This window comes from Equus caballus, chromosome 21, assembly GCF_041296265.1.
Source record: "Equus caballus isolate H_3958 breed thoroughbred chromosome 21, TB-T2T, whole genome shotgun sequence".
NCBI lineage: Eukaryota > Metazoa > Chordata > Mammalia > Perissodactyla > Equidae > Equus > Equus caballus.
In genome coordinates, this window is record NC_091704.1 from 41,140,256 (window position 1) to 41,153,300 (window position 13,045).

The 13,045-nt window shown below is 40.6% G+C and overlaps 1 protein-coding gene across 1 annotated transcript in view; it reads left to right on the plus strand.

Annotated features, from left to right (window-relative positions):
* Nucleotides 1–1,129: 1,129 nt before the first annotated feature.
* The window catches only part of DAB2 (DAB adaptor protein 2), a 161,959-nt gene continuing 150,043 nt past the window's right edge, over nucleotides 1,130–13,045 (plus strand). Inside the window, exon 1 of the mRNA XM_023625707.2 lies at nucleotides 1,130–1,416. The gene's annotated coding sequence lies outside the window, so the exon portion shown is untranslated. The remainder of the gene's footprint in view (nucleotides 1,417–13,045) is intronic.

The window sequence follows — 13,045 nt, forward strand, 5'->3', positions numbered from 1 at the left end:
CCCTTCTGTTTCAACCCATCTTCCTCAAAGAGCCATACTTCCAATCACTAATGTGATCCCCATCCTCATGACCTGGCTAGGGAAATGGTGAGCTGTTCCCTCGAAAAATGCATTCCGGGGCCGGCCCAGTGGCATAACGGTTAAGTGCACATGTTCCGCTTCAGCAGCCCAGGATTCGCCGGTTCGGATCCCGGGTGCAGACATGGCACCGCTTGGCAAGCCATGCTGTGGCAGGCAACCCACAAATAAAGTGGAGGAAGATGAGCACAGATGTTAGCTCAGGGCCGGTCTTCCTCAGCAAAAAGAGCAGGATTGGCGGCAGATGTTAGCTCAGGGCTAATCTTCCTCAAAAAAATAAATAAATAAAAAATAAATAAATAAAAGTACATTCACTGTAAAATGTTGCTTTACTCTCCTGTCCTGAAATATTTAGATATTAAATGAATGTCTTAGATAGAGAATGCTTTAACCTCCAAAAAGGAGTCTCATATAAGCCAATTGAGGGAGATATTTTTAGGTAAGGAAACCAATTAGGAGCAAATCTTAAACCAGATCACACAGGCAAGAGCTCAGCATTTTAGCATCCCAGCTCGGCCGCTCCCTAGTGGGGTATGTGGAGTGTGTCACATGCTGTTTCCTGGTCTGCACAGGTGCAGATTGACTATGTGATTGACTATGTAAAACCAAACCCTATAACCCCTTTAAATGCATTTTAATGTACTAGTAGATTTTGAGCCAGAGACCAATGCCTGAACATCCAAGGGCATATAATGATCACTCTTTGCCTTACAAAATTTCTCAGGGTATTAGTTCAGTTGCTTTAGTCCTCTCACATCCACAGACAAACTGTTTCTAAGTCATTGTTTTTGATGGGAACAGAAAGGAAGGTCATGCCAGAGAAAGGGGTGACCCTAAAACAGCACTGATTCAGCAAGTACATCTGGCCTCATCTTGAGATGCAAGATATCTCTCACCCATCAGAGCACCATTGTCCTGGTGGAGACAATTCTATCTTTTTTTTAAAACTCAGTGGTTCTAACACCATCACCACTTGGGTGAATAATGACCTGCTACCTTCTTACCAGTGATACCAGGTCACGTAATAGTCATCGCACAATCTAGCCCTGGCACGGAGAGGCAAGGGCCTCCTCCAACCACAGCTACCTGGTTTCCTGCTCTAAATAAGTAGTGGATCCAGTTGGACCTGAAAATACATTGCCTGGAGTCAGTTGTTCCTGAGCCACTTCTGATAGCAACAGCTGTCGAGTGGGGCTGAAAGACGAAGGCCTGGTTCCTCTGTGACTTGGAAGTTCTACCACCACATCAGTGTCACAGTACCTAGGACTCTGTGGGACTTTGGGCACCAGATCCCTTTCTCCAGGGGACAGAGAGAGGCGTCCACTGCTCCTACTGCAGGTAAGTTAAAAGGCATCTGTTTTGCAAAGTTTAAGTGGAGTAAGACGACAGAACAGGGCAAGACAGAGAAACCTGAGCTGCGAGAAGCTGGGAGACTGGGGCTGACTTGGCAGATGACAGATTTTGTTACAGATTTTTAAAATAATGTTGCTTTAAGAACAGAAAGAAAGCCAAGCCAAGAAACATCAACAGTAAGTTTTCCTCCTTTTTCTCCCTAAGATATGCTGAAGCCAGGTTTAATTTTATGTCAGGAAAGAATTCCCTCTGGAGACTTTCCTGGCCACGGTTCAGTTAAGGATAATGTTTTCCAGCCATGTTTCCAGAGTCCCTCAAAAGTTGAAAGGAAAAGGGCAAACTATCGTGGAGTCTTCGCTTTGAAGCAGCAGGGGGAGCTGTGATGATAAAGAAACTGGGTGGTTTCCTCTCATACTAGGCTGATTTCTGAAATTCAGTCACCATTCTTTACATGTCATTTTCAACATCAGGGAGGACCTAAAGGAAGAAATATTTACAGATGCCAGCGGCTTTATGCCTCTGATTTTGATGCAAAGCCTTCATGTTATACTCTAAATCAAAAGGCAAAAAATTTTTTTTAGATATCTGTGCAAGTTGCCAGCAGCCTGCAAAGCATAACAGTATTCCACGACTACTTCCGTCACCATGTAACGAAGTGTATCTCATGCTGTATGTTGCAATCCCAAAGTCTCCAGTGGAAGTGGATGTTTAAAAATGAGACTTCCAGGGCATAACAAAGAGTCAATATAAAACCTCACCCAAATTTACCAGCCCTTCCCATGGAGGGTATATTGATGCTGCCCAGATTATTTATTTGTTCGGTAATTCTGGTTTTCAAGTTACTTGGGCCTATTTAAAAATTGAGGGGGAAGAAGCTAGGGAGGCCAAATTCGCTACTTATCATTAGAAACAGTCTCTGCTCCCTTTCGTGTTGAGTTGTTTTGAAGTCCTACGTTAAAACACACAATGTTAAGTTAAGGATTAACTGACTATTAACATTTTAGGTAATTCTCATGCTCGCCTACGTCTGGTTACTTGGTTCCTTCTAGCATCAGCAGAACCCTCGTGTGCAGTTCTGTCAGGAGCTAAAATTTGACAACTATTGGTGTCTCTCGTATACATTTCTGTGACTATTGCTTATACATTATTGTCAAGGATGCCCCCAGGAGTAGTAAGTGCAGGCTTCCTGAGAAAGTCAGCTAAAACACAATGCTGATGTTCAGGGAAACTGAGTCCAGAAGAAGAGGGAGGTAATGGGGAATTGGCCGGAACATAGGGGATTCAAGAGGAGAAGAGGAATTTTTCAAGCAGGAAGTTGAAAATCGATCTCTCTGATCAAACGTATGGACAATATGATGACATAATGTCTAAACTTACGTGGTCCAAGGAATTCCCTTATAGTGGAATTCTCAGATTTTCCATCAGATTACGAGAAAATGATCTGGAAAGCAAGCAATTGTCCAGAAAATAGACTGAAATTAATAGAGGGCTGGCAGAAACAAACAAGCAATTGACAAACAACCAATATAATATGGAATATATATGGATGCAGCGGAGGTGGAAGAATTGAGAGAACAAAGAGAATTAGGCAAAGTAGTTCAGGAATGGCCTAGTCTTCTCTCAGACTAATTTTGGGAGAAATTCCTGTTAATATCCTATAATATCACATAATACGTTGCATTTTTGCAAAGAAGAAGAGCAAACACATCAGCTATTTCCAAACATGGCTAGCTTACAGTAATATACCTCCTGCTACATTGATCAGCAGGGTTCTCAATGGTTCCAGAAAGTTCCAGATCATCCAGCAACAGATTAGGTACTCATTCTAAACTGTGATCTGAGTAGGAGCTGCCATATGTCTTTGCTTCATCCTTATACTGCAAGTCAGAAGTATACTTTGGGTCAGAACAAGACTGTGCCTTCCTGAGCGTGCTCCATGGGGATCTCCAACAGCGCTCTGATCTCCACAGGGTTCACTAGAGATAGAGCCATGGTGTTACCTATTGGATTCAGGGATAAATCAGTAATGGAAGGTTTGCTTTGATAGTGGTTTGGGATTGAAATTTGTTCTTTCCTTGCAGAGTTTCTGTGAATTTAAATGGGTTTACATATGCACCTAATTTATTAAGCAGTGTTAACTCAATAAGAAATACAAAGCTTGTATATTTCTAAATCATTCTTCCCAAGTGTACTATACGAAGTGTTAATTCTCTATTGAGTAGCAGATTTCTTCAGAGCGTGGAGGCAGCTCCATAATTTTCCAACTGTTTCCAGATATTATGCCTCAGTCCAGTCAGTCATCAAACATTAGTTTCTTGTCACCTTCTACCCTTCTCCGCTTTCCCAGCACAAGCATGAACTGGCAGCCTGCCTGACTGGAGATCTGTCTCAGGGACACCACCACCTTGTACTCCCTTCGAGGATTATTCTTCCAGGGTTTTGAACTGAGAAGTGGGACAGGGAAAAGGAAGAGTGTCATACTAACAGGCCATTGTCATCACCTCTCTCTCGGTGAGCATTGCTTCTCTGGCCACAGCCTGGCTGTTGATGCCCTCTGTGAGGCAGGCCACCAAACTCTGGCTCTCTCTGGGGACTAGAAGTCTGCGTTTTTTACACTACAATGATTTGGGAAATCCAGCTCAACTTCTTCAAGCCCTCAGCTCTTGTTACTCTCCGTGTACTCCACAAACTCTTGCAGCTGGAGTGCACAGGGAAAGTGACTTGGATTGGGGATTGAACAAGCTCAACTCCATTCTAAGTAACATCCACTTGACTCACAGGAACCTCCTATCCTGACCATTAAACTGGATAAGTTCACCCTGTGCCCCGCCCCGCCCCCCCGCCCCGTAGCCCCTCTCTCTCCAAGACCGATCTCCCTTGCTCCTATAATGTACAGGTAAATTCACAAGCCCTTTTCCTCAGCAGATGCACAACTAGGGAACGAAATGATCAACAGTCTTGTGAATGATTCTCTTAGAACCCTAGGGAGCTTTTAGGCAGAAAGACTGAGCACCTCTATTTCCATTTCCCATGGGAAGGGGAGGGACTTGCCTCTCGTCTTACACACATTGCGCTGTAATAACCCTTGGATGTGCTACCTGTCTGCCTCGTCCCAGTCTTAGAATGTGGAGGCTGGAGGCTGGTCATAACAGCCATATCTGTCATCTCTTAGAAGTGTCAGCTCTGACCCCAGTGGCCTCAAGGCAGGTATTGAATTCTTCTTTCTCTGTCCTTGCCTTGGGCCCTAGTTGCCAATCCCAGGAATCCCACTAATAGCTTGTCAGATTGAGAGTAAATGAAGTTCTTTGGAAGAAAGAAAATGTAGAGTAAACATACAAACATTTAAGACCCAGTATTTGGGATCAGTTGGACCATTCTTAAGATTTTTTTGTTATCACTTATTAATTCAATTTGTTTAGCAAATAGATAAGAACCAACTGTTTACCACAAGCCAGACATGATGATAGACTCTTGTAATACAAAGTATATCCCCTGCTCTTTAAAATTTCTTTACTGTTGTGTAATATTTACAACTCGGGACCCTGAATGTATAAAGGTATGAAGTATGGAGGTATGGGGCTAGGGGCAGGAAGTGAGAGAACAGTGAGAGAACATGTGCCTAGGGAAATCAGGGTAGACTTCAAAGAAGATTGTGTTGGAATTAGCTCTTGAAAAATGAATGGCATCGATCATTAGGCAGGGAAAAGAAAATAGGAGAAAGCATTTCAAGTAGAGATAATACTGGCATGTGCAAGGACAAAATGATATAAAGATTATGGTGAATTTAGTGCAGACGCCTCTGGGGTGGGGTGGTGAGAATATGGTGAAAGATGGGACTCGCAGAGTCAGTTGAGTCTAAATTGCAAATGGCTTTATAGCATCTATTAAGGAGTTTGGGATTTTTCTGTATATGAAATAGGAACATGTTAAAGGTCTTAAAGCAAAGGAATGATATACAAAATGTCATTTTAATAAGTCTCTGACATCGATGTAGAGAAGGCAAGAAACTAGGGAGTTAGGAAACAGTTGTGATCATCTGGAGGAGAGTTGGTGAGTACATCAAATAAGTGTATAACGACGATGCGGAAGGAAGAGGAGGAACAGATATGAGAAATCTTTAATAGTAGAATTAAGTTGAGAATGACTCAGCGATTTCAAGCTTGGGTGTCTGGGTGTAGGAATATACTTTTGCTGAGATAGTGAGCACAGGAAGAGCTGGCTGAGAAGAAGATAATGAGTGTAATTTGGGACATGTTAAGTTTGAGGTGACTGGGGGACATCTAGGAGGAGCTGCCCAGGAGGCATTTGGATGTGGAGTTCAGGAGAGAACTGTAGGCTAAGTGTGGGAATAATCAGTGGGTTGATGCGGCTTGAAGCTAGACAAGTGGATGTGGCAATGTAGAAAGAAAGCAGGATGCTAAGGATTGGATATTTAAAGGACTGAAAGAGATGGGAGAGGAGCTAGTGAAGAAGGGTGAGAAATAGTCATCAAGAAAAGAAATCAAGATGCACCTATGTCTCAAAAGGCAAGGCAGGAGGAATGCCAAACAAGACAGAAGTAGTTCCAGTGTTAAAAGTCAGAGAAAAATTACATAGCATAAAAACAGAAAAAAGGTCATAAGATCAAGAAATCAGGAAGTACTTGTGTGACTCTGGCTTTAACTAGACCGTGTTTTTCTTACGTTTAGATATTTGAAATGAAAGCCTTAAAATAGATGTTTTAAAGAAACTTTAGCTGTCTCTTGGGTCGGAAATCTCTGCAAATGCTGATTTTTCCACAGAACATGAAATGTGCTTATATCCTTACATTTTTCTTTAGGATAAACAATTTTTGAGCAAATAAGCAAAAAGGAAGAGACATTCACTTTTTTTTTTTTTAAAGAAAGCGTATACTATACATGAAAAGGGCCTTTGGGGAAGGAGTTGGAAGTGATAACAGCAATTTTTCTCTGTAGGAAAGGAAATAACTTAGATTCAGGAAAAGTAGCTTGCTGACAAGGCAGTCAGTCACATGGTTCCCCAAAGGAAGTTAAAAGATTGGTTTTTTAAGGTCATTGTTCAGTGGAAAGTGAAGTCGATGTTCACTTGAATAAAGCTTTCTTTGGTTATACTGAGTGGACTGTCAAAATAACCAGCAGAAAACACAAAAGGATGGAGCTGTAATGCCCCCATCTGTTCTCCAATCTTCTAAATGTCAAGTCAGCCTATTTGCTGAACGAGCAAACATCTTGACATATGAGGAGAAAGTTCATATAAGATATTTCTTTATTCAACCTCATAGTCCCACTCTATGAAAGTAAATACATATTTTCTTGAACAAATCGTCAAGAATAGAAGATTTTCAAAGTATAGTCATTCTCCTTTCATGAAGAATTGGATCAATGGTTCACCATATAAATATGCAGTATTTTTTCTTATATTCATAGATGACACATTATCAAATAAAAATGATTTCTACTCAAGAAATAATAGAATACAGTAATAACAGAATTCAAGAAAATCTCAGAGCATGTGTGGACTAAGAGAGTGAAGGAGAAAGGAGATAAAATTGGTTAAGTGCCTACTATACTTCAGGCACGTGTTGAGAATTGTGGCAATATTATGACACAATCTGTGACTTGAGTCCAAAGAGATAAAGTGTCCTCAGCGTTTGGAGAGGTCATCCATGTTCCTTAAGCCCCACTTGATGTTTAGCCCATCATAAATGATCTTAGACCTGTTCTCATTCTGAATCAAGGATGTCTTGGATACAAGAATAAATGAGGATGAACAAAGGAAGGATTGTCTTGAGCACCTCACTATGGATTTCTTCCTGTCTTTCTCCAGGTTCCATCTCTTGGCTCTTCCGGAAAGCAGGCCTGCTAAACTATAATGAAACCCTAGGATGTTACTAGATAACTCACATTTTCCTAGCATTGTATGTTCCTTTATAACCTCAGAGATGTATCTACTCCTAGCTGTGTACTGAGGCAAGTTGCTTAACCACAAGTAAAATGCGGATAATCAAAGTGCCTTCTTTGTGGGACAATTATAAAGACTAAGTGTGGTACTATATTTTACATACTTGGTATGGTGCTCAGCCTGAATGATAGTTGGGAGAAAAAAATGACTTGCGTATTTTCAGTTACCTGGAACTCATTATTTTGAATAATAATCGTTCCCGTTTTTGAGATCTCAAAATGTGATAATATCTTTCCTTTGATTAAGCCAAAATCTATCTCATTCTTAATTTCATCCACTAATTCTCATTCTGTCCTGTGGAACATCAACAAAATCGAGTTTTTTAAGGATTTCCCTTCCATTTGATACTAAAATGTCCATTGTTGGGAAACAAAAATGAACAAGACATCATTTTAGGCTGAGATAATCTGAGGTAGTAGAGGAGAGAAGATATGTATACAAATATGTATCTCCACAGAACACATATTTAAAGTGTTTCGGGGTCCAGAGGTGTAAGTTGTGCATTCAATTATCACACAAACAGAATATGGGTAGTTCAAAGTACAAAAACAAGCAATTATTGGAACATCAACGAAGAAGTGAAGTCTGTGATTGAAAAGAATTTGTGGAGAAGGAGTTGTACTATGCCCTGAAGGATGTATAAGACAAAAGGGTGTCCTGGAGGAAACAGCACGTGCAAAGGCACTGAGGTCTGTTCAGAAAACAAGTGCTGATGCAGTTCTGGTAAAGCATGTTTCCAAACTGTTGGATGTAGGCATGAATCTTTAGGGTTTCAAGGGATGTGGTAGTCTACAGGTGCACCAAATATTAGGTATAGACTGAACAACAAGAAAAATGCCTCTCAAATAACTGTACTTTTTCTTAAATGCAACTTTATTGCTGTTGTAATTAATAATACAGTCACAATTCTGTGTTTTCCTCACCAGTGAGTACTCAAAGTATAATTGCTAACATAGGGAGTTCTTGAAAATTGTTAGCATCAAAAAGAGATCTAGGGGCCTGCCTGGTGGCATAGTGGTTAAGTTTGCATGCTACATTTTGGTGACCTGGGGTTCGTGGGTTTGGATCCCAGGCACGGACCTACACATGGTACATCAAGCCATTCTGTGGCAGTGTCCCATATACAAAATAGAGAACGATTGGCACAGATGTTAGCTCAGGATGAATCTTTCTCAAGCAAAAATGGAAGATTGGCAACAGATGTTAGCTCAGGGCCAATCTTCCTTACACACACACACAAAAGAGATCCATATATGAAAAGTTTGGGAAGGACCAGGTCAGAGTACAGAGTAATGAGTAGAAGCGGACCATTCTTTCCACTTGGCATAGCTCCCTTCCCCTCTTGTCTATTCAAGGACATCATCCTGGCGATTCGCCCATTTTAACTTTCTCCTTACACTACAGCTTTTTCATTATCACACAAATATGTTGTGATTTCTCCCAGTCTGGAAAACAAGTCATCTCAACACTACTTCCACCTCCACCCATCTACTTCTTACAGAAAAGAAACCTAGAAAAAAAGATTGTGTGTATGCAGTTTTCAATTCCTATTCTAGTATTTTATCTATGGGCTTTGTCTTCAAAGTATGTCTGCTCTCTGACTTCTTATCTCCACGTGTACCACTACCACTGGCCCAAGCCAGTCATTGCCCCTTTGGATCCTAGTAGCCTCTGAACTGGTCTTCCTGCTTTTTCCTCCATCTCCCCATACTTTATTTCCAACATAGCATCTGGATGTGCTCGTGTTCAAACATGAGTCAGATCATATCATTCTTCTGCTCAAAATCCCCTAAAAGTTTTCCCATCTCATTCAGAGTGGAATCTTAGTCCATATAGTAATCTCTCAGGACCTTTGCTCTCTACCCTCATGGTTCTCTCTCTGACCCCATCTCCTACAGCTCTCCTCTTCATTCACCCTGCTTCAAGCACGCAGGCTTCCTTACTGTTCCTCAAGCTTGCCAGGAGACTTGACTCATTTCAAATGATTCTGTGACATATGCTTAATTACCTAGCAAGTTTCCTCTTTTCAGTATGGTTTCTAATGCTTGCAATAGTTGGTCTACAGTGAAAACTTAGCTTGTCTGTGACTTGAGAACCTTGTCTAGAAACTGCATTAATGAAACACATTTATATTTCTTTTTACTATGTCCCCCAATGACTTACTATATATGCTATATATGTTTTTATCATGTGGCTCCTTCTCAGCTTTCATCCTTTTGAATTCTCTTTAATCCTGCACATGATTGACAGCTCCCCTCTACTTGAAAGTCTCTTCTGCTTTGTCTTCAAAGACTCTTGTCCCTCTAAACATCTCCTTCTTCCATGAATGTTCTATGGCTTCCTTCACTGGCTCTTCCTCCTCAGCTCCCAGCCCTTTGGCAATTCATAGAATTTCTATCTCTGGTCCCTGGCTCTTCCTACACATTCAACCCTGGAAAGTCTCATCCACTCACTGACTCAAATAGCCATTTATAGCACTCTGTATTCCCAAATTTAGCCCGAACTTCACTCCTGAGCTCTGTTCCCAGCTGCCTACCAGCCAGCTCCATCGATATGTTCCAATGTCACGTCAAATTTAACATGTCTCAAATTGGACTCATTAAATTCTTTTGCAGTTGATTTTTCAAGCAAATCGTATCCTCAGTGAATCACCACCATCCACCCAGACACCATCCTAGAAATCTCCACATCTTCACTCGTTGGCCATATTCACTTCCTTACAGAGATCCTTGGGAGAAGGCTTCTTTCCCAAGACTAAAGTCTGCATTTTGAATATAAGAGTGTGGATGGCTTAATGCAAATTTATCCTTAAAATTAGAAACCCTATTCTGTGTCCAATAGAGCACCTAAAATGATAGATGTAGATTCTGAATATCAAAAAACGTGGGTTTATATGCTAGCTCTGCCTTTCATGGTCTTAGGAAAGTTAGTAAGCTTTCTTGAATCTCAGTTTTCTCATCTGCCAAATGAGTATAACAGTGACTACTTCACGCATTCTGTGGCAAGAGTAAATGAAATAAAGGATATGCTAGCCCCTGCTGGCATTCTGATACTTTTAAGAGACACTCAAAACATTTAATTTCCCTCATTCTTTTCTATCAAATGAGGCAATCATACCTGCTTAAAAATTCCTCTGCTCAAATATGTCTGAAATGTCTCCCCTCCCCTTAAGAACAGGTCATAAAAGTGATCCAGCTGTGATTTGTTATTGATAAAGCTGGAGGAGGTGGCTGGAGGGTCTAACTTGCCTGACTTACAAGCCACCTGACTTATTTTCTGGAATGTACTAGTGACCTTTTTAGTGAAATCTTATTACAAGATGGTGTATTATCTTTGCTTTTAGTTCTGTGGACGGATGAGAGTTTGTTCTTGACACTCTTATACTAAGATCATTAGAATTCTGCTCTGAGAACTACCTAATAGAATTAAAGGAGCCGCCTGATAGCATTCAAAGGCAGGGCTCGGGAATAGAGCTGCCAGAATTCAAATGGTTCCACAGTTGTGTGGCCTGGGGCCAATTATTTAACTTTCTAAGCCCCACTTACAATGTAGGGGTACTGCAAGTATTCAATAACATAATCAATGTGAAGGATATAGGAAGGAGCCTTTGTTCAACACACCACTAAAGAGCCATTGAACATAAAGCTTTCTCAGGGCGTGAGCAAAGCCTGGAGATTTCTATCTGTAAGAAAAGAGTAGGATGATATGGGTTAAGGAAAATAGCAGAATTCTATTAAGCAGTAATTATGACAATTGAAAGAAGACATTTAAGAGTTTTTAAATCTTGGTTTTAAATATTGCTTTCTGTATTCTCATTCTTTAGGTTCTGAAGGAAAGTCACGTTTCTTGTTTAGTGCATAATTTAGAGCACAAAATTTAGGTTCTCTTTGAGCAAGGCTATTCTGTATTAAAAGCCCGCATGCTGTTATTATTTTTTCCCATTCCTCTCCATTATTCACACAGGCGAATGACCTTGTCCTTGGTCATATGATTCCGTTAACAGACACCACTACGCACTTCATTGCAGCTGTCATTAAAATACATATGCTCCTGCAGCCGGCCCGGTGACACAGCGGTTAAGTTCTCGCACTCCACTTCCGTGGCCCAGGGTTCGCTGGTTTGGATCTCGGGTGCAGAACTACGCACTGCTTGGCAAGCCATGCTGTGGCAGCCATCCGACATATAAAGTAGAGGAAGTTGGGTGTGGATGTTAGTGCAAGGCCAATCTTCCTCAGCAAAAAGAGGAGGTTTGGTGGTGGATGTTAGCTCGGGGCTAATCTTCCTTAAAAAAAAAATACGTATGATCCTAACAAGAAATATGTAATTTATATAGGGCTTGAATTTCCAAAGTTTGCATTTTCAAACCTATGAAATAATGGCAAATATCACAAGCAAGCAATGAGATGACTTCTACGTTTCAAGAGTTGTTTCAACTGAATATTGGTAACCAACTACACTGGAATCGTATGAGCGTTTCACCATGGGCTTAATATAAAACGCTTCATTGTTCCCTCTCCAAAACTCCCCTTCTCACAACAAACTTTCCTACTGACTCCCTATTACCTCACCACTGGATTCTCTTTTGGATGCTGTATTCTCACTAATGTAAAAGAATTGCACTGCTCTGGAGTATCTGCATTTTATCTCCAACAAAGTCCTGAGGTTCTTGGGTAAAATTGGGGCATAGAATTTTAGCATCCAATAAATATTCCACTTCCAGACTTCACCAAACATGTTGGGGACTCCAGAAATTGAACTAACTAAATTTGGAGAATCAATTCTATCCTCTGTCTAGTCAAGCCATCCTCGCCACTAGTTATAAATATTCTTATCTTTTCTATCACTATGATTTTGTTATGAAGTAGCGACTAAAATAATGAGAAGTAGGGTCTAATTTTACTCATGGTTTCCTCAGGTGGATCTGGGCCACCTCGGGCAAATTGCTTAATAGTTTGTGTCTCAGTTTTCTGATCTTAGAATGGGTATTAGAACAATAGTGCCTACATCATAGAATTATTGTCAAGATGATTTAAGATAATTTATATAGAATAGTTGGAACAGTCCCTTAGATAGATTAAGTGCTTGATAAATATAGGCTATTATTAGTATTGTTATTATTTTCATTGTTCTCAATTCCTGAAAATACAGCAAGCTGAGACAAGGTACAATATGGAACATAAAAATCTATGGAAACCTTCAAGCCTTTCACATTTCAAATGACAGCGCAGGCTACTCAGCTAAAGAAAGCCAAAATCCTCGCAAGCTGCAGCAGTATACATCCAAAATCTAAGTAGAGTGAACACTGGCCAGGATGGGCAAAAATATAAGTTAATTAAAATAGAAGCACAGTTTCAAACCATGTCTTAAAAAACAAAAGTGTTCTGGGGACGGCCTGTTGGTGTAGTGGTTAAGTTTGCACACTCCACTTCAGTGGCCTTGTGTTCACAGGTCCACATCCTGGGCTCAGACATAGCCCCACTCGTCAAGCCATGCTGTGGCAGCATCCCATATAAAATACAGGAAAATTGGCATAGATGTTAGCTCAGTGACAATCTTCCTCATGAAAAAAAAAATAATGAAAAAAGTGTTTTTCATATTAATGAATTTTTCATTGCAGCCTGGGAATTTTTCAGGGTAGAAGGGTTTTGACTTT